Source organism: Talpa occidentalis, unplaced genomic scaffold (genome assembly GCF_014898055.3).
Source record: "Talpa occidentalis isolate TD23 unplaced genomic scaffold, MPIMG_talOcc4v2.1 talOcc4.8, whole genome shotgun sequence".
NCBI lineage: Eukaryota > Metazoa > Chordata > Mammalia > Eulipotyphla > Talpidae > Talpa > Talpa occidentalis.
Window position 1 is genome coordinate 103,759,702 of NW_023605194.1, and position 27,414 is coordinate 103,787,115.

At 39.3% G+C, this 27,414-nt stretch overlaps 1 protein-coding gene and 1 long non-coding RNA gene across 2 annotated transcripts in view; both read right to left on the reverse strand.

The window, feature by feature from the left end:
• The window catches only part of GUCY1A1 (guanylate cyclase 1 soluble subunit alpha 1), a 49,347-nt gene extending 38,174 nt beyond the window's left edge, over positions 1-11,173 (reverse strand). Inside the window, exons 1-2 of the mRNA XM_037497894.2 lie at positions 10,611-11,173; positions 10,187-10,260 (exon numbers count right to left, since the gene is read on the reverse strand). The gene's annotated coding sequence lies outside the window, so the exon portion shown is untranslated. The remainder of the gene's footprint in view (positions 1-10,186; positions 10,261-10,610) is intronic.
• Positions 11,174-11,494: 321 nt separating this feature from the next.
• The window catches only part of LOC119234848 (uncharacterized), a 42,027-nt gene continuing 26,107 nt past the window's right edge, over positions 11,495-27,414 (reverse strand). Inside the window, exon 3 of the long non-coding RNA XR_005122685.1 lies at positions 11,495-11,686. This is a non-coding gene — a long non-coding RNA (uncharacterized LOC119234848). The remainder of the gene's footprint in view (positions 11,687-27,414) is intronic.

A 27,414-nucleotide genomic window follows, 5' to 3' on the forward strand; every position in this document is an offset into this window, starting at 1 on the left:
AAACATCATTGATAATAACATCAATAAATATAAAATACACAGAAATAAATCATGCCAAGGTTTGTAACACCTCTTCCTGAAAATTATAAACAATGGTATGACAAATTACGAAAGACCTAAAATGGTGGAGCAAGGGATTAAGCACTGCACTATGAAGCAATCTGCAGCCTCTCCAGCATGAGTTCAATCCCCGGCCAGCCAGGGAGCAACCCACATGGCAAGGTAGACCTCTCCTGTCTCCCCTGCTGCTCCCCTCAGGAGTGTGTTTCAGTCAATCTGCCTGTTCTCTTCCCCACTCTGTCTCTGGTGGATCCTCTTCCCCACTCTGTCTCTGGTGGATCCTCTCACCCCCTGCATCTCTGGCCTGTACCCCAGCTCTTGTATGCATAAATAAATCTTTAAAAAAAAGACTGAAATGAATGAAAAGATGTCTCATGTTCAATATTGCTAAGGTATCAATTTTCCCTAATTATTCTATAGATTCATTGCAGCCCCAATGTAAATCTCAACCAGTTGTTTAGTAGATGTTAACCAAATAAAGCTAAGATTTAACGGAAGACATAGAATAACCATATCAATATTAAAGAAGATAAACAAGACTTTAAGACTTACACATGTAATTTGAAACTGATTATAAAGATACAGTAATCAAAAGAGTTTGGTTTGAAAAGAGAAACACAGAATTGAATGGAATACAGTTCAAAAACATTTACATTTACAGGTTCCATAACTCAATTAGAATATCAGAGCAATTCGATGGGGAAAGAAATTTTTTTTTAATAAGGGATGTTGAAACAAGAGGGTATTATAAATGGAACCAAAATCAAACATTAATTCACTGTGTGTGAAACAGACTCTGACCACAACAAAGCTATCAATTGCTATGCATGGAACCCATATTAAGATAAAAATAACTAACCCAGTTTTACTCTGGTTTGACTGAGACAGATAACCAGGGCCACAATGTGCTGGTGAGGAAAAATGCCCTAACTGTCCCCAGAAGACAACCAAGACGGAACAGAAGTGTAAAGAAACCACTCTCTTGAGGACTTTCACATGTCGCTCTGGACTTCCCTCCTGTTCACATCCCATCTTGTTGCCCAATGGATCCCACCTGCACCTCTCTTTTTATTGATGCCCCACATTCTGGGTCTTTCGGTTTCCCTTTTCTCTTAACCTTAAAAGTCTATCTCCAAGCACCAGCTCTTGATGGAAACAAAAGCAACTTAGTAATTTTGCTGCAGGGAAAACTAGGTTGTGCTGCGCTTCGGGGCAAACAATTCTCTGTGGCCTTGGAGAGAAACATGCCAAAGGACTGCATCAACCCAAAGGAGCTGGAGATCATGGGCCAGGATAGAAGCTCTAGGGCAGGGCTGGTCCCCTCATATGCAACCTTCATTCTTCTGGCCACACCTTCAGGTTAAACTCAATATTAAGAGGTAACACAGTCTAAATTAGGATTAATACTCATCACTGGGGGCTCGGGGGTGAGGCAGGGGAGAGGGTAGGGGGAAAGAAGCAACTTTCTGCCATGCGACCAAGATATAAACTCTATCAAGATATAACACAGGGCTTCCCCTGGTGGGGCAGCAGTTGAGCGCTGGGTTGCGAGGCTGCCCGCAGCCTCTGCAGCGCCAGTTTGATGCCCGGCCACCGGCGAGGGTCCCACAAAAAATAAAATAAAATAAAAAAATTTAAAAAATGAAAAAAAAGATATAACACAGCTCTCCTGCCCACCATGGCTGAATTTTTCTAGCTTAAGACAATGCAAGGGTTTAGGAATATTCACATGATCAGTCACCACAGAAGAGAACCAGAAATAGATGTTGTGGCATAGTATTCCATTGTTATTTGGGGTTTCAGTGGATAAAGAGGAATGAAACTTACAATTAGTTGCTGCAAATATTGTAAACCGTATATTGTACAAATATGTAAAAATGGAATTTCATCCGAAGGGTTTTCATGGGGGGAACTGTTTTTGCAAATTGCACTGAAAAACGTACGGGGCTATTCCCATGAAGAATATCTTGTTTTAAATCTTCACATATCAAGTCCTGACAATGTTACGTGTTTATTATTTTTTTATTTTTTTAAGTTTTCTCCTTTATTTTGTTTTGTCTTCTCAATTTGGTTCTATTTGCATGGTGGGGTATAGTGGAGAAGTAGGATTATTTGACTTATGTCTTTTCTTTTTCTTTTTTTTTTTTTAAAGATTTATTTATTTATTTATTTATTTTTTTTTATTTATTTATTTATTTATTTATACAAGCACTGGGTACAGTCAGAAGCGTGGAGGGTGAGAGAATTCACCAGAGACAGAGCCAGGAGCAGACTGACGAAATACACTGCTGAGGGGAGCAGCAGGCACAGCAGGAGAGGTCTGTTGCTCCATGTGGGACCCTCGCCGGCCAGGCGGGGATCGAACCGGCACTGCAAGGGCTGCGGGCAGCTTTGCAGCCCAGCACTCAACTGCTGCGCCACAGGGGAGGCCCTGTTCTGTGTTTATTTAAACCTCTTCCATGTTACATTTGTAATCTTCTATATAATTCACTCATGTGCTATGGGGATTAAATTTTATGCTCATGAGTACACAAGCAAAGTTCATATTGTACTAATGACACATTGATATTCCTGTCCCACCTTTTATTAAATCAATAATATAAACTGACTATTATTTACCTACTTAGAGCATATCTGAAGGTACAAAATAAATGGAAATTGAGAACAATGAGCACCTACCAAGTTCAGTGCATGCATATAAAATTACACTAGTGAAATAAAAAAACTTCTCCAATAAAAAAACATAGTATTAAAGTCACAAGGTTTAACAACCTCAGTGATGGAAGCACCAGTGCACGGTAGGAGCCAGATAACTCCCTGGTTAAATCTAAAAAATGCTTACCAGACTGAACAACTTCAGTTGATCTAGGATGCTGAAAAAAAAAACAAAATGGTTCCATTACCTAATAAAAGCATAGACCCAGCCTGAGTCCTGGGCTTTTGTAATCTAACCCTTCTTTTCCTTAAACCATTTTTGTGACTCTTCCCCAGCAGGACCTCAGGATTCCAAGAGGGCCCAGGTCATATCACATGCTTTTACTGAGAGCTTCTGATCCGTGGAGCACTCTACTGGGTGTCTGTCCAGCATAGGAGCTAAACGAAATGGGACCTTCTCCCACAGAGGATCGGTCTAGAAGTGCAATCAACAGTTCAGGCTAATATAATATGAGAGGAAAAGATTAACAAGTTGTAGGAATACAGACGATGCTAAGCTTGACTAAGATCGGGTAAAATTTCTGAGTCATAAAGCCTGGTGTGAGATTTTCAGGATGAGAAGATACAGTCTCTCAAGAATCCAGCAAGGGAAATCTAGAAGAAAGAAGGGTAAGGCAGAAATCTAGGAAAAGAAGAAAAAGTAGTAGTATTTTCCATTAAGGAACACTTCAAAGGTGTGGTTTGAGAAATTGTGGCCCTTTCTCCCTCCATGCCTTGGTAAATCTACATGTGCATGCGTGCACGCACACACACACACACACACACACACATACACACAGAGTCATCTACTTCCTTCAGTGTCTTTTCTCCACTGTCTAGAATATTCTTCCCACAATTTCCTACTTGTAAACCATGCAGGACCTGTGATCCTGACCCTGTTTCCAAATCTCTTTAAAATCATCCTGACCCTGTTTTTGAATCTCCAGTAAGTCCTAGATCTTCTCAGTCATACTTTAATCAATATTTCCATCTTATAGTACTGCTGTGCCTCTTTGAAGTTCTTGAGAACTTATTAAAACTTCACCATAAACATTAAAATCATTGTTAATCGCTGACATCTATAATGCTGAGCCCTTTCTCGATTCTGTTATCTCCGCATGCAGACTCTAAATTCCCTCAAGTCAGTGTCATAAACTTTACTTGTCCCTCCATGACAAACATAATCTGTAATAAACTTTATTGTGAAAACTATAAAAATGTGACTGAACCTCTGAGAAGAGTTTCATTAAATATAAAGTGGCTTGAAGCTTCCAAAAATTACAAATTCCAAGGAGTCCTTTGAATCCTTGTTATTTTTCCCAGATAAAGTGGTGATAACAGTATTTTTATTAGATAGAGGAAGAGAATACTGACTTTGGGGAAATGAAGAAATTTATAGGTAGGCAGGACTACCCTATTCTTATTTTGTTTCATCTCCATTCCTGAAGAATGTAATGTTCATACTGCCAAAAGTAAGAAGAAAATCAAAAATAGCAAATTTAAGAGCCAAGATATAGTATGACAAATGTTCTAATGAATTTTGAGAAAGTACTACAAAGTACTGAAGGCATTAGTTAAAATCAGCTTTAAAAATATTATGATGAAGAGAAGGGTTGATAGAGAACAAACTGTCTCAATTTCCAAAATAGAAGGGGTGGATTCCAACTCTTGCTTGGCGAGTTTCATATTAGTGCGAGGCACCGTTCCAAAGTGACCCTTAAAGTGTCCTCAGAGTGAGTACAAGCTATCTTGAGGTCACAAAGAACTTAACATCATAAACTAACCTAGTGTTAATCCTTTTTGTTTTTTATAGGGTTACCTGATACCTGTTCAGCACATGGAAATGCATTTCAGTAAGGAGTCTGACCAACTCTGTCTCTAGACTCCAGGGGTATACAGAGGACTGGACACTCCAAGGAAAGACACTCACTGGACACTATGACTGGTTGAACAGACTTTCAAAGAGGATTAATCCATAGACTCCTACAAACTAGACAATTTCTAGGGTCATGAAAAATGTACTTCTAATTCATTAATTTACAGTGATCAAGTGTTCAAATGTAAAATTGGGGAAAAATAGACTTGCGAAAGAATATGCAAAAAGATGCATAAGTAAAAAGTGTAGCACTGATTAAATAGAAAGGTGGGGGTAGAGTAGATTAGATGTTAGGGTGATTTACTATAACGTGTCTGGAGGAGATAGTGTGATATAGTCAACGATATTACTTCACTCCTCAATGTTCAGATCTGGGGGCCATATGTAAGAAAAGCAGGAGAGGATCCAAAGGAAGAATTCCCTGAAGAAAATGAGACACCCAAACTGTGTCAATTAAGGATGTACGGGGGCCTCCCCGGTGGCGCAGTGGTTGAGCGCTGGGTTGCGAAGCTGCCTGCAGTATCTGCAGCACTGATTCCATCCCCGGCCGCAGGCGAGGGTCCCACATGGCGCAGCAGACCTCTCCTGTTTCGCCCACTGCTCCCCTCAGCAGTGTACTTTGTCAGTCTGCCTGTTCTGTTCCCTGCTCTGGCTCTGGTGAATCCTCTCACACTCCCGTGCTTCTGACTGTACCCAGTGTTTGTATAAATAAATCTTAAAAAAAAAAAAGGATGAATGGAAGAAACTGAGTATTACCATAGAGACTGCACAAGCATCATATATAGAAACATTTATTGTTAGTCCTCTAAAAAGTCAGAATAAGGATATGAATATTATAGAGACCAACAGTATAGTTGAATAAAAGAAGTGTCCCCATGCTCAGAACAGGTCTAAAAACAAAATGTTTCCCACATTCAGGATAAATCTTGCTAAATAATTTACCTAAACTTATCTTAATTGTCTCTGTGAATTTAGAAAGATCATCTGCTTAGAATGAAGAGTAAGGACAATCTGGGTTGATTGAAGAATCTGGAAATATGTGGACATAAACTGTGGAAAATCTGATATGGACTTAACCAAAAAAGAATAACTTCCTCACCTTGTAACGTCCCTTAAACAGGAGTTAAAATGAACCAATTTGGGGTTGACGAAGAAAAGACACAGTTACATCATTTGGTCCAGCTAAATTCCACAGTGAGAAAGGCAAGAGGATATCAAAGGTGAAGTGCAGACTGGGCTCTGGTTGGTCAGAGGATGAGAGATTTGGGCACTGGGATAGGGGCTTTGCTGCCCAAGATGAGGTGTCAGTAAAGAGAAGAGAACGTGGGAAAAATGGGATGGCAAAGGAACCACTGTGGGTGGTGGTGAATGTCTGGAATTATTGGGAGGACAAGATGCCATGGTTGAAAAAAGGAGAATGTGAAACTCTCAGCTTTTTCTTTGGGAGCAATTCTTAGTGAGGAGAAAGCCCAGTGGGTGGACCAATGGACTCCCAAAGGGAAGAAGAACAGGTTGGGGTCATGTGAAAGTCAAACGTGGAGACGTAGAATGAAGCCCTGAATGATGACAGCTGATTTACTTGTAGAGAGAAAAGCCTTCATTACTTCAGACTCCCAAGGAGAGCAGAATGTTCAGGAAGTTAATAAGCACCAGCAATGGGGAGAGGTAACACGAATGAGGGATGTACACTTAGAAAGTTGGCAATGGTGAAAGGATAACAGTTTACAAGCAGTTCTGAACAGGCTGTGAGCCACAGCAGAGAAGAGCACAGAGTGTCTCCATAGGACCAAATATTAACATTCCATTCCTGACCTTTGCAGATCAAATACTGTTCATTAACTTCCATTCTTGAATAGAATAACTTACAAAAACAAGTCACACACACACAAACACCCACACACTGTAATGCAATCAAACAAAGATGACAAAAACTAAGCTTAACAGACAACTAATATGTGCCAAATACTGTGAATCCAACAAAAATAAATCCTGAGGGCCATATGAGTTTACAGACTTCTAGACATGTACTTTCACTGTTGCGTGCATAGCAAAAGGTGATGAGAACATAGGTTAGGTCTGGAAAAGGTTTTAGGATTGCATTTTACTAGGTCTGCCCAACTCCTTTTCTAAGAGTTCACTTCCAAGCCATTGTCTTGTATTGGCTTCCTGCTAATTCTTACTCTAGTGAGGAGGAGGTGGTATGTGAGCTAATTAATTTAAATTGCCACTGATTTTCTGAAAGGGGGGGGAGCTCATTAAAAGATTATTAATGGCCAGAAAGCATTTCAGGTAAGCAAAGTTAGTACCTCACATATTTGTGGTAAGGGGACTCTTGCCCAGAACTTCTCATCCCTTCCCTCCAGCTGGAGTTGGAGGGGTGAGCTGGCACAAAACTCTTCAGCCCTCAGAAATAATTTTATTCATACTTTATAAGGTTCACACTTCATAGGAAGATGAAGCCTGTAGACCTGAACCCAGGAGAGAGATTAAATAATATCAAATAGTTCAGGTATTTTGAAACTGTTAAACAGAAATAAGAGATGCAGCTATGACTCAAGATAGACAAGATGTTACTCCCAGCCTAAGCACTTGATCATCAAGAGACCTAAGGATTTCCAAAAGCTCTTCTTGTATCAAGTCAAAATGGAAATACAAAAAACAACTACCACACAGGCACCCAATAAATATTTGCTCTAGATCACCTAGAGACTGAAAACCATTGATTATATAAATTTTAGAAAGAAAAATATCTGCTTATACAAATATGCCAAAAACTAGAAAAGTAATGGATATTTAAGAAAAGTTGGTTGGGTAATTAGGTGATTTTAAAAAAATCTGTTGTATATCCTAGCAAGTAGAAACTAAGCAACTTCCTGGCAAATCTGACATACAGAAATCATTCTGAAAGACTACTTTCCTCCAAGTGTTTTTTCCATCAATAATACTTTTTGGCTTGGTTTATCACTTTATGTTTCCATTTCTTTTTACTTGGAGAGATCCACTCTTCATGATCATTTGATTTTTATCTATTTTTGAAAAAAAAGTTTTATTAGAGTTTTTTTTTTGATACATATGTTGTTTTAAATCAACCTGTAAAAAAAAACTCTACTCCCCCACCTAAATTTATATTAATTATTAGTAAATGCAATCTACATATGTAAATACAGGATTTAATTTCCCTTCTATAGTTTCTGAAAAAGTCATACAATATCCTAATTTATCAAAAATGATATTAACTAAAGATTTCATTTTTTAAAAATTTTCATGACAAAATTGTTAACATTTGGTCACAAAAATATTTTGATGCAGGCCTACTGGAAATAATTTTAATTATCACTTCTTTAGTATTTAGTACAAAATAGTAATTAAAAGTTTTCAAAATGACCCATTGAAACTAGATGACTTAAGCTATAGTTATGAAACATTAAGTAAACATTGTGATGCTTTCTACATTTCTTTGTCTTTCAGTGTCACCAGGTAAAAATAAAATATCTTTTATTCCCTTCTGCATTCTCTAAATGACAGAAATCTATCTCAGACATGTTATTTTATACCTGAAATCCAGAAACAGGGCCTTTGAGGGGTAAATGGTAGTCACACACTATAGAACAAACACTACAACACATACTGCATATTTCTGCTGAGTTTCAAAGAGAGGAAAACATAATTTTTATTTTGTTTACATTACTAGATGAAGTACAGTAATATACAGAATGTACCTGTCCATACATTGCAATTTCTACTAAATAAACTTCACCTAAGTTTTCTAATTAATACATTTAAAAACATACAAGTGGATCTAGTTTAAATGAAATGTTAATTACTGTAACGCTAGTTATTCTAGATTTTCCCTAGTATTCTATGTCTCCAGGCTTTATGTGAAGAGCCAGTTGTTCTGATAAGAAAAAGTGTAGCTTATATGTTTCAATTCCCTGGTTCTTATTTTTCCAGTGGGTCACATAACCTGTTGGGTCTCCTTTGGCTATTTAGCAAGGCTATCTGTCTAAAAATGCAGAAGGTCAAATGTTTAGATACGATATCAGGGACTTCACAGGATATGAAGGATCCTGACCTCTTTGTTTAATAACAGCCCAGAGTGTAGACGACACAGACAACCTTCCCTTCAAGAGTAATAAGGCTTATATGGCTTATTGGCAAATTCACGTTTCCTTTGGAATTTTAGACACATTGTAATATTGTTGCTACTGATTTTTTTACATTCTTCATAATGTAGTGCTTGAAATAACCACTCCCGAAGAAAACAATAGTCATTTTAGGAAAAGCAGCAGATTACTTCTACACTATGAACCAAGACTCTATCATTGTTTATCCACGTATATCCGGAGGGTTAGCGATGTTCCCCCCAAGACTCCTTCTAGCAAGGGGGCAGGCATGTAGTGAAATCACTATCAGAGGGCTGACCTGAAAAATCTCTACTGCTATGTTGTTAATGAAACACTAATAATAATAATAATAATAATAATAATAATAATAATCCACATATACATATATATGATGTGTTCACTTTAAAACTAATAGGGGTTTCCATACGTCAAAAACCAAGAGGCCTTCGACCAGCCACTATTAAGTGAGGTACAACCTGATTTCCTTCGGAAGATGTAAACTCTTCCACTGCAAAATGAAGAGAAATCAGCAAAAGGAGGCACGAAATCCACAACCTGAAATCACATGACCGCTCTGCCACGCAGCCCTCCCCCAGGGTGACCCGAGGCTGCTCAGCCTCCTAGTCCGGGCTGCAGGCATCGACCCGACTCGGGGGACGGTGGGAACCCCCTGGTCGCCGATCCCCAAAGTGCCACAGTCAAAATGAAAACAGGAATTAGGCTGCCAAGCAAAAAGTCACACGCACGCACGCGCACGCACACTCAGACACACTCAGTCGAGCTTCCCTGGAAGTTCTCCGGCTGCGCCCTCCAGGACCCCCCAGTTCCGCGGCCGCGCTCCCCGGCAAGGGCTCGCTCACCCGCGCAGCCGCCGGCGGGACGCAGTTGCCTCGCAGCCCCGGGCCGCGTCAAGCCGGGGCTGGCCACACGGCCCCGCGCCCCGCGCCCCGCGCCCCGCGCCCGCGCCCCGCGCCCCGCGCCCCGCCGCGCCCCGCGCCCCGCGCCCCGCGCCCGCGCGCCGCTCCATCGGCCCTCTGCGCGCGGGGCCGCGGCCGTGCACCCCGCAGGCTGGCTCCGCCGTGGGAGAGCAGCGGCCCCGGCGCACCCCGCGGGTTCTCACGGCCGGGCTGCGCCAGCACAGCCGCCGGCGCCGCGCGGCCGCTCGCCCACCCCCGCCAGTCCCTTCCCGCGGGCGCCGCAGGTCCCCCGGGCCCTGCGCCTGCCCCTGCGCGTCGTCTCCTTTGCCCCCTCGCTCCTCCCCAGCGTGGGAACCGGGTCCCGGCCCCCCGCGGCTGGGCAGCTGGGAGCCGCTGGCAGGCAGGCGGCCGGGGAGTGGGGGCTGGGGGCGAAGGGTGAGCGCAGACCCGGGCCCCGGGGAGGGGGCGCCCCTCTGGGGAGGCGCGCCCCGCGTGGGTTCGCGGCGACCACTTACCCGGCGGCTTCCCAGACCTCGGCGCTGCGTTTCCGGCTCTGCAGCAGCTCCGGGGCGCGCCTCTCCAAGTCGCACTGCGAAGGCAGAAAGAGTGGGCGTCGGGGGCGGGAGGCCGTGGGCGGCCGAGGGGCCCCGCAGTGGCACCTGTGGGTCCGGGCGCCGGTGCGCGCGCGGCCGCGGCTCCGGAACTTGGACCGGCTCGCGTCTACCTGCTCAACAGGCGGGACCGCCTCGCGCGCCCGGCTCCCCGCGCCGCCGCGAAGCAGACAGCCCCGCTCCCGTCCCGCCCTGGGTCTCGCGTCTCCTCTCCGATGACCCCACAGGATCCCTCGCCGTCCCTTTCCCTATTGCACCGACTTCTGTTCAGGGTCCCTCCCCCTCCCAGCACCCAAAGACTGAACAGAAAGTAGCGGGTAACACGCACCATGGCGAGGGCGCTAGGGTCCCGGGTCCTCCATTGGCCCAGGCGCTCCCTCCCAGGCAGGTACCGGTCGCCCGGGGCGGCTCCCCGCGGCTCTTTCTTCCTCGGGTCTGGCGCAGGGAAAGCGCAGGGCGACCGCTCAGAGACCTGCTGGTGCAGAGCTGGCTCTGGGGAGTCCCACCCACTCCGCCAGGGCGAGGGAACTGAGTCCTGGCCCCTCCAGCCGCCCAATCGCCATCCCAGCAGTTCCCGAGTGGAGCAGACACCCGGGACGGGGAAGAGATAGGAAAAGGGCGAACGCGCTCAAGGAAGATTTGGCAAATTAAAAAAAAATGGAAAGAAACGTTTCCACTATGCACTGTTGGGGAAAACCCTAGCGTTCCATAGTCCAAAACCGCAGCATTGAGACTGGAGGGTTGATACTGGCACGGATGGTCTTCAAGTTTTAAGTCAATCTGTTCCTTTACAAAATCGATCCTATGGCTACAGAGCATGTATATCTTTCCAGTGAGGTCATGCTTCTGCTTGGTGCATTTAGGTCTGTTTTGTGGTTCCGTTTTGTTGCGTGTGGATGTGTGCACGTGCGTGCATGTGTCTGCCAGAACAGAAAATCAAGTTTTCCTATTCATGATTTTGACCCACCTTTATGACTTAAAAAATAGTCTCATTATTCTGTTTCAATGTGAAATCACAATTAAGCATGATTATTGTGACTTCTTCAAACCCAGCAATTTGGAGACAAAATTTTCCCGAACATCTCCACATTTCTCCCCAAACCCACCAAATACTCTGGTCCCATTGTGGACTCATCACAATTGCACATTTTTCTCCCATTCTTGCCTGCTATGGGTGCTCTCCTCATGACAAACATGTCAGAGTAAGCACACACACACAAAATTTTAAATAAGATAAAAGGGACATTTTAATAAACTTTGCCTTGAATGGGGGAAGTTCAGAGGTACAAGCACATGAACTTCTGTGCCTCTGCCATCTCTGAAATTTCGTCTTCCTTGATTACCAACCCACGATAATCTCTTAGGGCATTAGGGCTTTTGTCCTCGGTGCTTAGAATTTAACACCTAGAAGAAAAAATAAAAAGAAATACCTAATAATGCATAATTAAATGGGACCTCATACCACGAAAAAGTTACATGTCATACTATGAAAGCTCAGAGGAAAAAGAGCTGTGTTCTTCCTGGAGAAATACTTGATCATGGAGCAGCATTATAGAATTAAGCCTTATAAGACTAGTCCTATTTGGAAAAAGATGAGATAAGAGCTTTGTTTATTATTGTTTTTTCCAAGGAGAAGAAAACTTATAAACATAGACACAGAAGGGGGGGGGGCAGCATGACACCAGCACTGGAGAAACAGGGGATAGAGCATTAGGCGGAAATGTGAAATGCATAAATAAAAAGCAAAGGAAGATAAAGTGGGAAGATCAGCTGGGTCCACAGGGCCTCACTGGTCTGTCCTCTAGCTGTTATGCATCATAAATTTGTATAAAAATGGTTTTGTTGTCCTCTACTGGGACTCTTGTCGATATTGCTTTCCTCTTGGAACAAAACCCATTAATTTCTGCCTTTATCATCTTCAAACTACAGCACATCAAACTCCTTAATAAGTACTGTATTTAACCTTAGTTAATTCTACCATGGGTTACTCAGTCTTATCTAGTATCCAGGCTAGAGGGTGTTTGGTGTTCCCCTTCTGCTATCCTTTAAGAGTACCAGGCAGTGGGGTAAGTGGGGAAAGCAATTAATCTAGACTTAAGAGTGGACGGTGGCCATTGGTTACACTATGTACCAAATCACAAAAACTTGTACAACACAAGAAAGATAAGAAGAACATTATTATCCATTTTTTTCACTATATATTTTTTCTTTTAAGATTACATACATTCAATTTGTTTTCAACATACCTACTTAGATAAATTTTATTTATCGGCAATGCCTCAAAATGTCTCATTGGGAACGTAAAGTTTTGATTAGGAAAAACGGATTATGTGATGGTGGATGCCCTGACTTTCCAATCCTGGCAAAGACATTCATGAAGTAGCTTGGACTTTAAGAGATTTCATCGATAACAGAAATGTTGTTCACACTCATTTTTCAAAACAGATATGTTTGTCAGCGGGAAATAGAATGGTTAGCCTCTGCTTACCATTCCCCCTGCCCAAAGATGTCCATGTCCTAATCCTCGAAACCTGTGAAAGCATCATTGCATAGCACATGGAAAGGGAGACTCAAGATTACACATAGAGAGGCTGTTAAGGTTGCATGTAGAATAAAGAATGCTAATGACTGACTTTGAGATGGGAAGATTAGCCTGGATTATCTGTGTGGATCCAATGCAGTCAAGAAGGAATATCTTTCCATTTTTCAGTGTCTGTTCTCTTCTTTTATTTATTTTAACAATGTCTAGTAATCAGACATCTTCATGTATTAAAAGAATTAATATTGTTAAAATAGCGATCTTTCCCAAAGTAATAGGCAGATTTATTGCAATCCCTATGAAAGTTTCAATGCCATTCTTCAAAGAAATAAACAAAAACTACTGAAATTCATATGGGATCACAGAATAACCTAAATAATTATCAGGAAAAAAAAAAAAGTTATACGCTCCCAGTCTTCAGCCTTTACTATAAGGTGATAGTAAATCAAACAGTATGTTATTGGAATAAAAGTAGACATATAGAACATTGGAATGGATCCGAGAGCCCAGAAGTAAACCTACACTTATTGGGACAATTAATTTACAACAAAGGGGCCAAATGTATACAGTGGAGAGGAAAAAAAATCTCTTCAACAAGGGGAGACTGGGAAAACTGGACAGCCACGTGGAAAAGAATGAACTAGACTGCTATCCCACACCACATACAAAAACTAATTCAAAGATTAGTGGATTAAAACATGGATATAATACCTGAAACTATAAAATATATAGAAGGAAACATAGACAAAAGATTCTCTGACCACAACTGGCTTCAGTGATGTCTTTGCAAATTCAACACCAAAAACAATGGAAACAAAAGCAAAAATAAAGAATGGACCAGCATCAAATTTAAAAAGCATCTGCACAACAAAAGAAACTATCATTAAAATGAAAAGACACCCTACTGAATGGAGAAAATACTTGCACATAATACATGTGAAAAGGGGTTAATATCCAAGGTCTATGTAAATCTCATGCAAGTCAACAATAACAAAAACAAAATCAAATAACCCAATGATGACAATCAAAAGTGGGCAAAAGAGCTAGACACCACTAAAGAAGGCATACAGATGGCCAATAGGCACAAAATGAAAAAAAAAATGCTCATCATCCCCTTTATTAGGGAAATGCAAATTGAAACTACAATGAGATACCATCTCTATGCCTGTGAGAACGACACCTCCAGAAACAAGTGTTGGTCCCTAAAATGAATAGATGAAAGAATAAATACTGAAGAACAGATTTGAAAAACTGTTCAATGTTATTACTGAGTGTAACTATGTAATTCTATCTAAAGATATTTCACATGAGTAAAAATTAAAAAGTTAAAAAAAATAGTTCAACCACCCAAAGATAGGTTGCATATAAAAATAAAAGTCCAGAGCTATAGTTCAGCTCTCAATATAACTTAGCTCAAAACACATGTATTTTCAATTTTGCATTTTCTTTTCAATTTTGCAAATCTTACTTTTGTAAGATTTCTAACTTTCCCCAAAGTAATTGCCCATATAAAGGTGGATTCTGTTTTCTGTATCTTTGACTTTACTATTTTTTTTTCCAATAGAAAAACTAATGCCAGCTGCCAACCCAGAAATTATTTAGGCTATTTATAATGGCCTCAAATTGGAAGCAACTCAAATGTTCAGTCACAGATGAGTGGAGGAACAAATTTTTGTGCATCCATGTAACAGAATACTACTCAGCGACTGAAAAGAAGAACCAATAATACACCCAACAGCAGGGTGACTCGTAGATGATGCTATGCGTGATTCCATTTACATGAAATTCTTGAAAAGGCAAAACTAATCATAATGACAGAGGTCAGATTAATGATGGTCTGGACTGAGCCAGGGCAGGGAATTGCCAGCATAGGAGCACGGAGGATTTTTTTGGTTGGTTAATGGAAATGTTTTATCTCATGATTGTGGTGGTGGTTAAGAGAGTACATTTATCACACATTCATCAAATGTCATCAAACTAAAATGGGTGCATTTATCACATGTAAATTTATTTTAATAGTTTTTAATAAAATAATAAATTTTAATAAAATAAGAGCTCAAAGCAAAACAAAGTTATTAACAGAAAGATGAGTGAATTCATTTCTGGCATTCTAACATTTTAATTGTCCAGAGCAAATCATAACAGTTAACAATGTAGGATATAAACTATGAGTCAGACACTGTTCTCAGCACTATATGCACCAGGTCATTGGTTCCCCTAGCAAGCCTTCCAGGTAAACACTACTATATCTGCTTTAACATATAAGAAGACTGTGCTAACACTGCGAAAATTGAGCTATTATTAAATCTGCTTCACATATGAGAAAATTCACAGCTAGCAAGTGACAAAAGCAGGACTCAGTCTCAGGCCATCTGGCTCATCTGAATCACTCTGGTCATTCTGACAAGGGCATATTAATTATACAAAATAAAGATACTTATTAAACCAGATCCTTTGAGTGCTGAGAAGCCCCAGAAACCTGCATTTTAACAAGCATCCGTAGATCATTCTGGTGGTTGAGGATCACACTCGGAATCACAAAATATTTCAAGGTAGCAAAATTGTCTCATTGAAGAAGCTCTGGGATAGGTGCACGTGGGCGACACCGCCATGGGCTCGAGTTCTCAACACTTGCACTTCAGATTGTTTATGATTCACTTATTTTCTTGCTGGATATTAGTTTAAGCTGCCAAGTGAACAGGGGAGAACTTGAAATTCAACAGCTTTATTTCCTAATGGAATGATTAACCAAGTGCAGTGTGTTTCCCTTTAACTATGTATGTGGGGGAAGAGAGGGGAAGGAGGAGGTGAGGAGATTACTGAAGCAGATACTACAGTATTGGAAGTACATTCAATAATGTTACTTCTATAGAAGAAAATATTCAGAAAAAGGCTCCACTCAGATCATTTTCTCCCTATTGTTCAAATGCCATAAGGTGTACTTGTTCCTGCTTCCTTTCACGGCAAGGGGTGTTAAAAAAATAACCACTGATCAAATGAATGCCTTTTACAGAAAGCTAAAAAATCTTCAGCACCTTCCACTTCTAGAAATAGGCATATGAACAAGCCAGAGCTACTGTAGATGAAACTCTCAAGCCTCTTGCTCAGCGGAATGACAGCCTATTGCTTCAGGGGACTCCTGCAAAGCTGAGTTGAAACAGTATCTAGAACTCAAATTTACTACAATCTCACTTTTAGAAGAAAACATTTAATCTGCTACTTTACATGCACATGTTTATGTGAACATATGTATAGGGAGATCTATGGGGCCTTTAGATTTTAAGAGAAACATTGCCAGGCAATATGGCTTTCTGACCTGTAAGAGGAGAGCCATGTGTGTGAGAAAAATACTCGTAACTTTTCAATGAATAGCATAACAACGTAAAGTGTGCTTTAGTCAGCAAAATGCCCTCGCTCCATGTGCATATTGTCACAGTGAAAACTTTATCTGCTCCTTATGTCATGCTTTTTATATCTGAAATCTCTAAAATGTGATAGGAAATAACAACGTCTCACTAAGAAGTTCCCTGGAGAAAGGCCTGGTGATTTTCATGGTTTAACACAGGGCACTCACCAACCATGATGTGTTGCCCCATGAGTGAGTATGTGCCAGAAACACCTAAGGAATGGACCCAATTTTGCTTTCGTTTTTTTTACTTTACTGCAGAAGTTAAGATGCTGTCTCGGAGCTTCACTCCTAAGTGTGTCTCAGTCGTGTTTCTCCTAGAAAAGCAAAGCACGCAGGTCTCAAAGCTGGCAGTGCAGCCAAGGCATCCGAGGCGCCCTTAAATGATCATCTTGCCAGATGGGGCCAAAAGGCACATCCTGAGCCATGGTTTAAAAAAAGAAGCTCATTTAAGTTTCAAAGTAGAGAGAACTCTTGTTTTGACATAAAGAAAAGGCAAATTATGCAGAGGCAGACTTGTTGAAGTCTCATTTTATGAAAATGACAGTTATGGCTGCTGCTCTTATATTTATAAAATACTTTGTTTAAACAGTCGACAATATTACCTAAGGGAAATAATGTTTTACCAAATCACTTCTTACTTTTTTGGAGTTTGCTATTTCTGGTCTGATGATAAAAGTAATGGAAGAAATAAAAGGAGATTTCCTTTTCAACAGATGGCAGATATTTGGACAAGTCTTTCCCAGTGCAGAACATCTCACAATGCTGGATAAAATGTAAGACCTACTCTAATGTTTAGCAGACTGGTTGTCAAAAAAAGGTGATAGGTGTGACCAGGACATGAGAAAAGACTTCACAGGCGAACCAGCACCGGAGCTGATAATTGCGCTGTTATTTGCTTATAACTGGTGAGCAAGAGGCGGGGGTCTGAGCAACATATGCAGAGGAGAGAGAAATGACACAAAACCAAATGAAAAAGGAAAAAAAAAAAAACACCTTGTATGAAAATATGCCCCCCCCCCCAAGATTTCTAAGCATGTTTTCATTTCCCCTTTGAACTTCGATTGGAGCGGGGGGGATAAACAAGTCAATCCTGGGAATTCCTGATCCCACCAACCTTGCTCTTCCACATTTTTGGACTGGGAATCATACAAACTCAGTGGCTTTAAAATATCAAACACAACATATATTTTAAAGCGCTTATGTTTTGGGAATACTGTAGGGGATGGGCAGAAACAAACACTAGACCCCACTGAGGGAATCTACTTTAAAGAAGGTTTTAAATAATTTCCACAGATTAAGTTTGGGAAACATGAGCCAGGAATAAAGAAATCAAATACATGAAGAAAAATTGTACTGTAAATGATAGAATGAAGAGCTTAGTAAATGAAAAGTCAGACCTATAAGGGTTACAAAAGTAAAATATATTCACAACAGCGTATCAAATAAATATGCTTAATATATTTTAAATAAAATATTCATACTTTAAAAGGGAACTAGATTATAAACCTTGACCTCTTTGAACCTGGAACCAGAGAGAACTTTCAGAAATGAAAAATGTCATCATTGAAAATAAAATCTCATGGCAGAGTTAAAGAGCAGTATAGATAAAACAAAAGATAAATTTAATGAATTAGAAAATAGCCCTAAAGAAATAACCAGAATTTAGCAAAAAGTTGGATTGAAAATATAAAGGTTAGGTTAATACGTATGTAGCATACTACCAAAAGAGAGAAACGATTTGGTGGAAAGATAAAATTAAAGGTGATAACAGATAACATTTTCAAGAATTTAAGTGATAGGGGCCTCCCTGGTGGCGCAGGTGGTTGAGTGCCGCACTGTGAAGCTGTTCGCAGTCTCTGCAGTGTGGGTTCAATCCCGACCAGCCAGCAAGAATCCCACATGGGGTGGCAGACCTCTCCTGTCTCGCCCGCTGCTCCCTTCAGCAGTGTATTTCAGTCAGTCTGCCTGTTCTGTTCCCCACTCTGTCTCTGGTGAATCCTCTCACCCACCTGTGCATCTGGCCTGTACCCCGGCTCTTATATAAATAAAAATAAGTCTTTAAAAAAAAGTAACTATATATTAAAAAAAAAGAATTTAAGTGATAGTCATCCCCTCCACTTCCATCACTTTCAACATTTTAAAATTGGGTATAATGTGTATCTATAGTATTTCTTCTTGATCCACTCATCTGTCCTTGCAAACTTAGATTACTTTTAGTATCTTGTACAATCAGAAGTACGTGGTTTGGGCTATAAATGATATGGGAAAACCCAAGTACCTACTTGAGTACAAGTCTTTGAATTTAATGCCTTCTACTCCATCTATGAAGATTCACTATCTAGTTACTATTACAAGATTCAAATATTTAACAAGCATAAAATCACGTTCTTGCATTAGCAGCAAATGTATAGAATCATCAGTAACTAAAGTACACTTATGTATATTATCTTCAAACAGCAAGTTTTCCCATCAATTTGATGAGAATGTTGTTTAACATGTTTTTCAAGATGTAGCAAATCAATTTCTGTGATGAGGATTTTTTTTTTGATTTGTATTAAATTTCTTTTATTCCTAGGTGGAAATAGATGTTAGCAATAATTTTCTTAGAAGTTATGGAAAAGGAAACATCCTACTTCCTCTGTTTATAACAGAAATTTCCAATGTCATACAGTAGAAGGACTTGTGGCTCAGAGGTCTTCTCTTTCTCAGAAGAAATTTTTTTAACTTCCAAATTAAATATATCAAAAGAAGAGCAAAGATGAAAAAGTGTACACAAAGGGTTTTCCCTTTTTGCTCTTGAAAAAGCAAAGATCAATTTCCTTTGGGTATTTGAGTTTATAGAATAGAAAATGCAATGGAAAAAAATGAAAACATCTGGTTTGAGTAATCCATGTTGAGATTCAGAAATAGAGGATATTGCATAGAAGATACACTAAGGGATTATGTCAAAAATAACTTTGCAAATTGATTTAACCATATGTTTCTTCATTATATAAAATCGAGACTAAATATACAGTAACAAATTACATTGGTGAGCAAGACAGTTTAATATTTCTTCCATAGTTAGTGAAAGCAGATGCAACAGCCATGTATAAAATTGAAAATAGTCAAAGTGCTAAGAAAGCGAGGTATGAGACCTTATAAAGGGGTCTTTTTCTCTGCTGGTGGGAGGTTAAGTTGTGGTCAGGGAACCTCCCAGATAAAGTGATATCAAAGCTGAGATGTGATGTGTCCATGGTATTAGAAGGGAATGTTGGAGAAGGTAGAATGGAAGGCTTTTGAGGAAAGGAGTAGTGTGTGCACTGAGCACAGGAGAGACATGCTGGAAGCACTGAAAAAAGATGAGTGAAGTTGGTGTGGAGATTGCAGAGAAATGGTGGCTTTGGAGCCCATGGTTTGGAGGGCATTCAGAAGTCCTATTTTGTTATTTCCAAATCCACTTAGACCTCTGTCGTACTCTATTTTATATATCTGTACCTCTTCCCAAAGGCATCTCTAGGGTGCAGATAAAGTTGACTCTGTTGTGAGGAAGCCTCAACCCCACCTCTTTGAAGACCAATCTGTGGAAATTTCTTCTTCGTATACTTTAGAGATTGACTTCTCTAAGGTCAAGAATGATATCCAGGTTCTTACTGTTATCCCTACAATAGGGATTTATCTGGGTTCTCATTATCCTTGCCTGCTCTAGCTGCCTCTCACCAGTGAGGTTTTCCCTTTCAATGCTCAAATCTTGAACAAAAGTTGAGCAAAACTTATTGTTTATTTTGCATATATATATATATATATACACATACACACACACATAAAACAGATTCTATATTGAAATATTTTGCTATTCTGTCTGCAGTGCTTGGCCATGAGCTATCTGAGGATAAGGGTTATAAGCCTTATTCATTAGGAATAAATATACATTGAACGGATGCATTAAACAAAGCTATGTAATTACTCAAGAAATAGAACTTTGGTATTGAATAATTGTATTTAGGTTGTTACTGAAGTGAGTAGCCCAAGTATCAGGCTGTCTAGCAATAGTCATGGAAAGGTGACTGTAGGCAGCATGAGTCAGACTAGGAACAGCTGCCAGTGCAATTATAGACCCTGGCTATCTAAGTTGTCTGTTTTTTGTTTTTTTGTTTTTTTTCACTCTCCCATCTCAGACTATTAACTTGGCTAGTCTATATTGAAGAGTTCAATCCATTCTTCAGATTACTGTCATTTTTTGTTAATCTGCCTCAACACAGAAAATATGTGTACTGTGCAATGCATTTTCATGGATCCACCTCTCTTAAGGACTGGGATAAGACAAGAGAGGGCAGAAGCTAAGTAGAGCTAAGGGTGCTCACTCTGGTATCCCTTCCCTCCTACTCTACAAAACACTGAAATGCAAATGAAAGTGACGTTATTGTAGGGATAATCTTGAATTTATTCCAGCTTATTATCCAGAAAATCTTGCACATACTTGAGTCTTTTGCTAAAATGAATATATGTCACAATTGATCTTGACAAATCACTATTTAAAACTTTTATCTCATTTAGTTACTTTGAATGGGACCTTTGAATATTAGGGCCAATCTTGACATAAGAGTAAAAGTTTTATCATGTTAGATTATTCCATTTCTATCTTTAAAATTATGATCAACACATTAATAGCAAGCTATTATAGACTCTTGGGGCTGCCAAGTATTGTTGCACACTGCTCAGCTCCAGGAGTAACAGGCACATGCATTACTTAATTGTTGTGAAGCTTAATTCATAATTCTACATAGAATTTCTGTGGGTATTATGTGATATGTTGATACCAAATTTCTCATCATTGATTTACCAGTATTGTGTTCCAGACAGTACTAAGTATATTCATTAGATTCGTTTTCCAAGATTTTTTTTTAAATTTATTTATTTATACAAGAACCGGGGTACAGGCCAGATGCACAGGAGGGTGAGAGGATTCACCAGAGACAGAGTGGGGAACAGAACAGGAAGACTGATGAAATACATTGCTGAGGGGAGCAGCAGGTGAGACAGGAGAAGTCTGCCTCGCCATGTGGGATTCTTGCCGGCCGGCTGGCCGGGATCGAACCCGCGCTGCAGAGGCTGCAGAAAGCTTCATAGCGCGGTGTTCAACAACCTGCGCCACAAGGGAGGCCCAGTTTTCTATGATTTCTTGATGAGAATACCATTTGAGAAGAAATAAAGTTATTGACTATGGTCAAGACCTATATATCTGTGAACATATTAAACTATTTGACCTATGTTTTCCCTGAGCAATATGCACAAACCTTGGAAATTAGGTTTCCTAAAGCTCTCTGGTCCTCATCACTGTCACACAAATATAGAATAAATCATTTTTAGGGCCTCCCTGGTGGCGCAGGCATTTGAACGCAGCACTGTGAAGCTGTCTGCAGCCTCTGCCTTGCCAGTTCGACCCCCACCAGCCTCGGAGCAACCCACATGGTGAGCAGACCTCTCCTGTCTCGTCCGCTGCTCCCCTCGCAGTGTATTTCGTCAGTCTGCCTGTTCTGTTCCCTGCTCTGTCTCTGGTGAATCCTCTCACCCTCCCGGGCATCTGGCCTGTACCCTGGCTCTTGCATAAATAAAAATAAATCTTTAAAAAATAATCATTTTTAATTCTCGCTTAAAAATGTGTTTGGTCAAGAGAGACTAAAAGTGCTGTTATTGAGTCCTGAATTGTGAGCCTGTTTGTGTTGGCAGAATATTTTTTATGCCAGAATCTGTAAGGTTTTCTCTGCTCAGTTGCTCTGCAACAGGTTGATTTGTTCAATTTATTTTGTCAACAACAGTGGATGAGAAAATCATGTTCAAAATACGTTCTTTTGAAAGACTTTTTTTTTTTTTAACTTTACACTCCACCATGCTATAAACTCCTTGAAAGCAGGGGTAGCATTATTCATTTTGAATCTCTGCATCTGGTAGATGAGGTAGTATGAAGTGCTGAGTATTTGTGAGAACAGGCATGGATATTTTCAAGAATGATTGCTAATAGAAATCTCTCAATATTGAAGGAATTAATGTATCAGTTCATGTACGTAAGATGTTTAAGTAGTGATTTGTGTAAATAGCCTAAATATATTCTAATGACTATACTATCATAGTCATACCATCTGTATGATTAAGAATCAACAATTAACAATTTCTGTCAATTATTATTGCTAACATAATGATCTCTTTATGAGTAACCATAGAAGATTTTCAGAGTAAGAACTTAGTTGTTTCAAGTGAGTTTTATATGGGACTCTCTATGAAGATACAAATTATGTGTCTGAAGCCGATATTTTCAAATGTGATTTTACAGAAGCAGCAATTTTAAGATATCATAGTGTGAGGCTAAAGTGGATGAGAAAGCATTGCTTTTTCCGAAGCAGTTGGAAAACTATTTCATGCACTGCACACTCCAATAAAGTTGCCAAAGTTCCCCAGCCAGGGGGCACAGCATAATTCTCACCAACCAGCTTATTACAAATAGCGAAACTTACCCCACTAGACATTTAGTATTGAATGAATAATGACAAAATGAAACTGTTGAAGATTTGACTTGAAAAGGGAACAGATATAAAATGTGGTCCAACAGATGGAGTATTTAAAACAGAAACAGCTGTGGATAGTCAACTTGTTTTCTTTAACCAGTCTCCTTTCCCAGTCATTAAAACACTTTTTCAAGGCCATGTACTAAGTTTGAAATAGCTATTTTGTCAACATACATCTGCATGATCTCAAAAGCTACATGGTGTGACTTTTCCATGCAATTAGTAGAGTTTCATTTGGAAGAGTACATAAGAATGTGGAAAAAAATAGGAAAATGCCTTTTAATAAGAGGCAAAAGGATGTACTCTAGAAGAATAATGATAACTTTCCACATTAGTGCATAATAAATGTCCATTTTGTTATTGCTTTAAAACAGTAATGAGAAGATTAGCTGCAATATTACAAAATAGTCTGCAGTCATGGAAGTGATAAAACAAAGTTTGCATTAGATTTAAAATCAACATACTCTTCCCCTCCTAAATTAAAAACTCATTTAGAATGAATGTGGTGATAACTATTAAATGGGTATTTAGTGATTAACGCTTATCAAATATTTCATTATTTTGGGATTGTAGTGGAGGATGACAGAGTACTGATGGGTCAGTAATAATTTATTATTCCATCAATTATTAGTGCTATATCTGAATTAAAGTAAGTAATGTTAATATCTGCATTAAAAAGTTGTTTATGTGTTTACTGTTGGTATCATTAAGTTACAAGAAAGAGGACCTCCCTGGTGGTGCAAGGGATTAAGTTGCAGCACTGTGAAGCTATTCGAAGCTACTGCAGCATAGCACAAGTTTGAACCCCGACCGGCCAGGCAGCAACCCACATGGTGCTGCAGACCTCTCCTGTCTCGCCCACTGCTCCCCTCAGTTGTGTATTTCAGTTAATCTGTCTGTTCTGTTCCCTGCTCTGTCTCTGGTGAATCTTCTCACCCCCAGCACTCTGGCCTGTACCCCAGTTCTTGTATGCATAAATAAATAAATCTTAAAAAACGTTACAAGAAAGATTATTATGTATTAAAAAATAAAATTTACATACAAGATGTATTTACTACAGATAAATTAAGATGAAATGTAATTGGTCATAGTTATTTATCACCTATCTACATTCTTGGATTCAGGGTGGTAAACTGATTTCATCTTTGTAACCTCTAAGAGATTGGAAGTGGTTACCTGAGGCATTATGTTGAGAAGGATTCTGAGGACCAGTTGAGAAAGTATATATAGATAGGTGAGATATTTGGGCTGGGGGTGATGAGTGATGGCCTGTATAACTAATATCTATTATCCCTAGAGTTAATATAGGAATTAATATAGCTTAGAAATTAACTGCAAAGATAAAACAATTATATTATGTATATAGACCTCTATATATTTAACATTTTACCCTAAAATATCTTTTAAAATTTTCATTAAGTTGTAGTAAAGATTATACTTTGTTTTTCTCTCTAAATTACAGTACTTTCTGTGGCATATCATGCCCCTCATAATGTTTCAATATTTGGGCTTTGGTTGTAAAAATAAAGTGAGAATTCTAGTAAACTGAAAGCAGAAATCCCACCCTTGACAGAGTATTTAAAATACCACTTGACATACAACCAAGAGCTCAAAATTTCTATAAACTGCTTGGATAGTGGGTACTAAATTGTTTTTAAATTGGAATTTACAGGAACAAAACATATAAACAATGGAAATGAAGACTGACTCTAACCTAAATAAATAAAAATTGTTGAAAAGGAGATCATAATTACTGTTTAAAAATGTAAATTATAGAAAACACATTCCTGGGCCATTGACAGGGTGAATGACCCAACTCCTGCTCCCTCGTCTCAACACAAGACTTCTGGAACTAGTGTTTTATAAGTATAAAAGATACTCAAAGTTTTTGGTTGACACTGAGAACTCTACAACAAAGATCACTGAAGATTTGGTGACAATAATAGAAAACTAGTTTGCCACCATTCAAATGTATCTGCTTAAAGGAAAAATACAAAGATTAGGGTTTGGGCTTGGGTCACAGGCTAGCTCATAAGGAAGCTACTAGATGCCTCGGACATGAGCAATATCAAAAAGAAAAGACTTTGAAAAGTCTTTTTAAAAGATTTTTAAAAGACAGTCTTACTTTGAAAAGACTTTTTAAACATTTTATTTTTCTAAAGTTTCTATTTAAAAGGAGCTGACCTTAGTTGAAAATTGGTTTTCAAAGGAAGAATGAGTCATGCCAGAAATATTGTCAATTTTGCTTTTACGAGGCTTGGCAAAGGACTTTCTATTTTCTCCATATTTTATGTAACCTCAAAATAGATTTAGGAATTCCCCCTCCTAGAGTGAACATCGTAATATCAACTTGTATGTAAATGAGTTTTCATTTTCCAAAGAACTTTCACCCACATTACGCCTGCTTTGCTAGTCCTGACAACCTCAGCAGTACAGAGTAGAGGTGTGAACACCCCTGTTGTTTTGCAAATGGGAAAATTAAAACTTGGCTGATTAAAGGGTTTTCCAAGGACACATGGTTTCTATGAGCAGAGCTGGGAGCTGAAACCTAAAACGTCTGATTCACTACTTCATAGTTCTGACCACTCGATGTTGAGTACTGTGGGAAAGCCCAAGGAGGAACAACCTATGTCTTCCTGAGGAATGAATGTCCTTCCACTACTGACAGAGCAATAATGGTTTAGGAACATATGCTTTTAATAAAGGCCACAGAAAATGTCCCCATTCACAGCAAGAAAAAATTCTTATATTGTGCTATATTATCTCTTTCTCCTTTCATACATCTCTCTCCTTACTTTACAAATTATATTCTGATGACTTCCATATTTCTAGTCCTACTTCAGATTTCCCTTCTTCTATAGCATTAGATCAAAATGTATATCACATACTGGCTACCTACTGGAATACCTTCCAAGAAAGCCAGACACAAAATGCCCCAGATAAAATAAGCCATCTTGTTTCCAAAACTTATCCTTTGTGTTTTCTATGTTGAGATTGACACCATTCTCTTCCATACTAAACATGAGTTAGGTTGCATATTTATTCTTTCTTGTCTAATCCTTCATATTCGATTTTGCAAATCCTTCTTAAATACTATTGTCTTTCTATCTTCCTACTACCTTTATTCAGGTCAACCTCTTGTGAATTTTTTCATCTAGACTGAGGTTCTCACTTTCCAACTGGCCTGCTTCCTGTAATCTGACCCCTCTCCATTCTATGACATAGTCAGTCATGAAAAGCAACCCAAAATATTTATGATAAAGTTCTCACCCTATAATATGGCTTATAGAGTCTACCTAATCTGGTTCATGTTTACATATCAACTTTCTGCCTTATTTCTTTCTGCTCCAACACCTAAGTTTCAGCTATTTTAAAAGCAATTTGGATGTCAGGCTATAGAAGTTCAATGCTGGGTCTATCCCATTTTTTTTGCCATTGGTAGATGGTATTACTCTTCTGGTATAAAGTCCAGTTCTCAATGTGATCTCTCTCTCTCTCTCTCTCTCTCTCTCTCTCCCACGCACACCCCCCTCCCCGTCCCGCACTGGGAGATTACAAATATTTTCTCTGAGGACTGAGCCATAATTTGCTTTGCAAACTGAAATGTAAGCAGAAGTGACCAGTGTCACTTTTGGATGATTGCCAAAAGTGTGCTTCAACATGATATCTGTCTTCTGCCAAGAGACAGGCCATGTCCAAGGTGGAAGATGACTCATCAACCTGTGTTCTGGAGGAAAGAAGACATGGTACATAACTCTAGTCAATCTATGATAACACGTACAGTAAAGACAAAATGAGCATTTGTAGGTATGAACCACTGAGTCTTGGAGATTTATTTTTATTATCTTAACTTGCTTTTATGGACACATCTGCCTGGAATTATTATTCCTCTCTGTTCAGCTAACTCTCATCCATTGTATCCACTGAAACTTCTTTCTCTTTATAACTTGTTTCTAATTCCTTGTCTGTGTGTAATTCTTATGTTTCCATAGCACTCTGTACTTCCCATCATAATAGCACTCATTGCATTGCATTGCAATTATTTGTGTATTGTCTGTGTCCCCAACAAGATGGTCAATTCTACATGGACATGGCCCATTTCTTTCTTTTTTGGTCATCATTTTATTTCTATCTCTTCATAGATCCAGTGTATAAACATTATGCAACAGCTATGTTGTATGAATGAATAAAAAATGAAGAAAAATCAATCAACTCTGTTCTCCTATCACCAAATATGGCAGAATGTTTTCAACCTCAGAGTTGCATAAGTAACAACCATACTAGGAAATTCTTTTTGCTTTGATGACTGATGGAGTAATAAAAGGAAGACTTGTTTTCACTACCTTTAGCATGCAGCAATCTCCTTCTTTTATCATATATTTGCACACTACAGAATTATTTGAAAAATTTGAGTTATAAATTGTAGCCAAAACTACATTTTTGTCACATGAGTCCCTTGAATGGGTTCAGTTTCACTGTAGTAGTCATGCCCCGTAATGACACCACTACCATGAAGGACAATTTGTCACTGAATCACAAATTGAAATAGTAAGGCAATCATCCAATTTCAGGCAGATCTATGAAAGTTTTAGAAGGAGATTTGGTGAATCGGTATCTTCCTTAAATTGACTGATGTACTGTT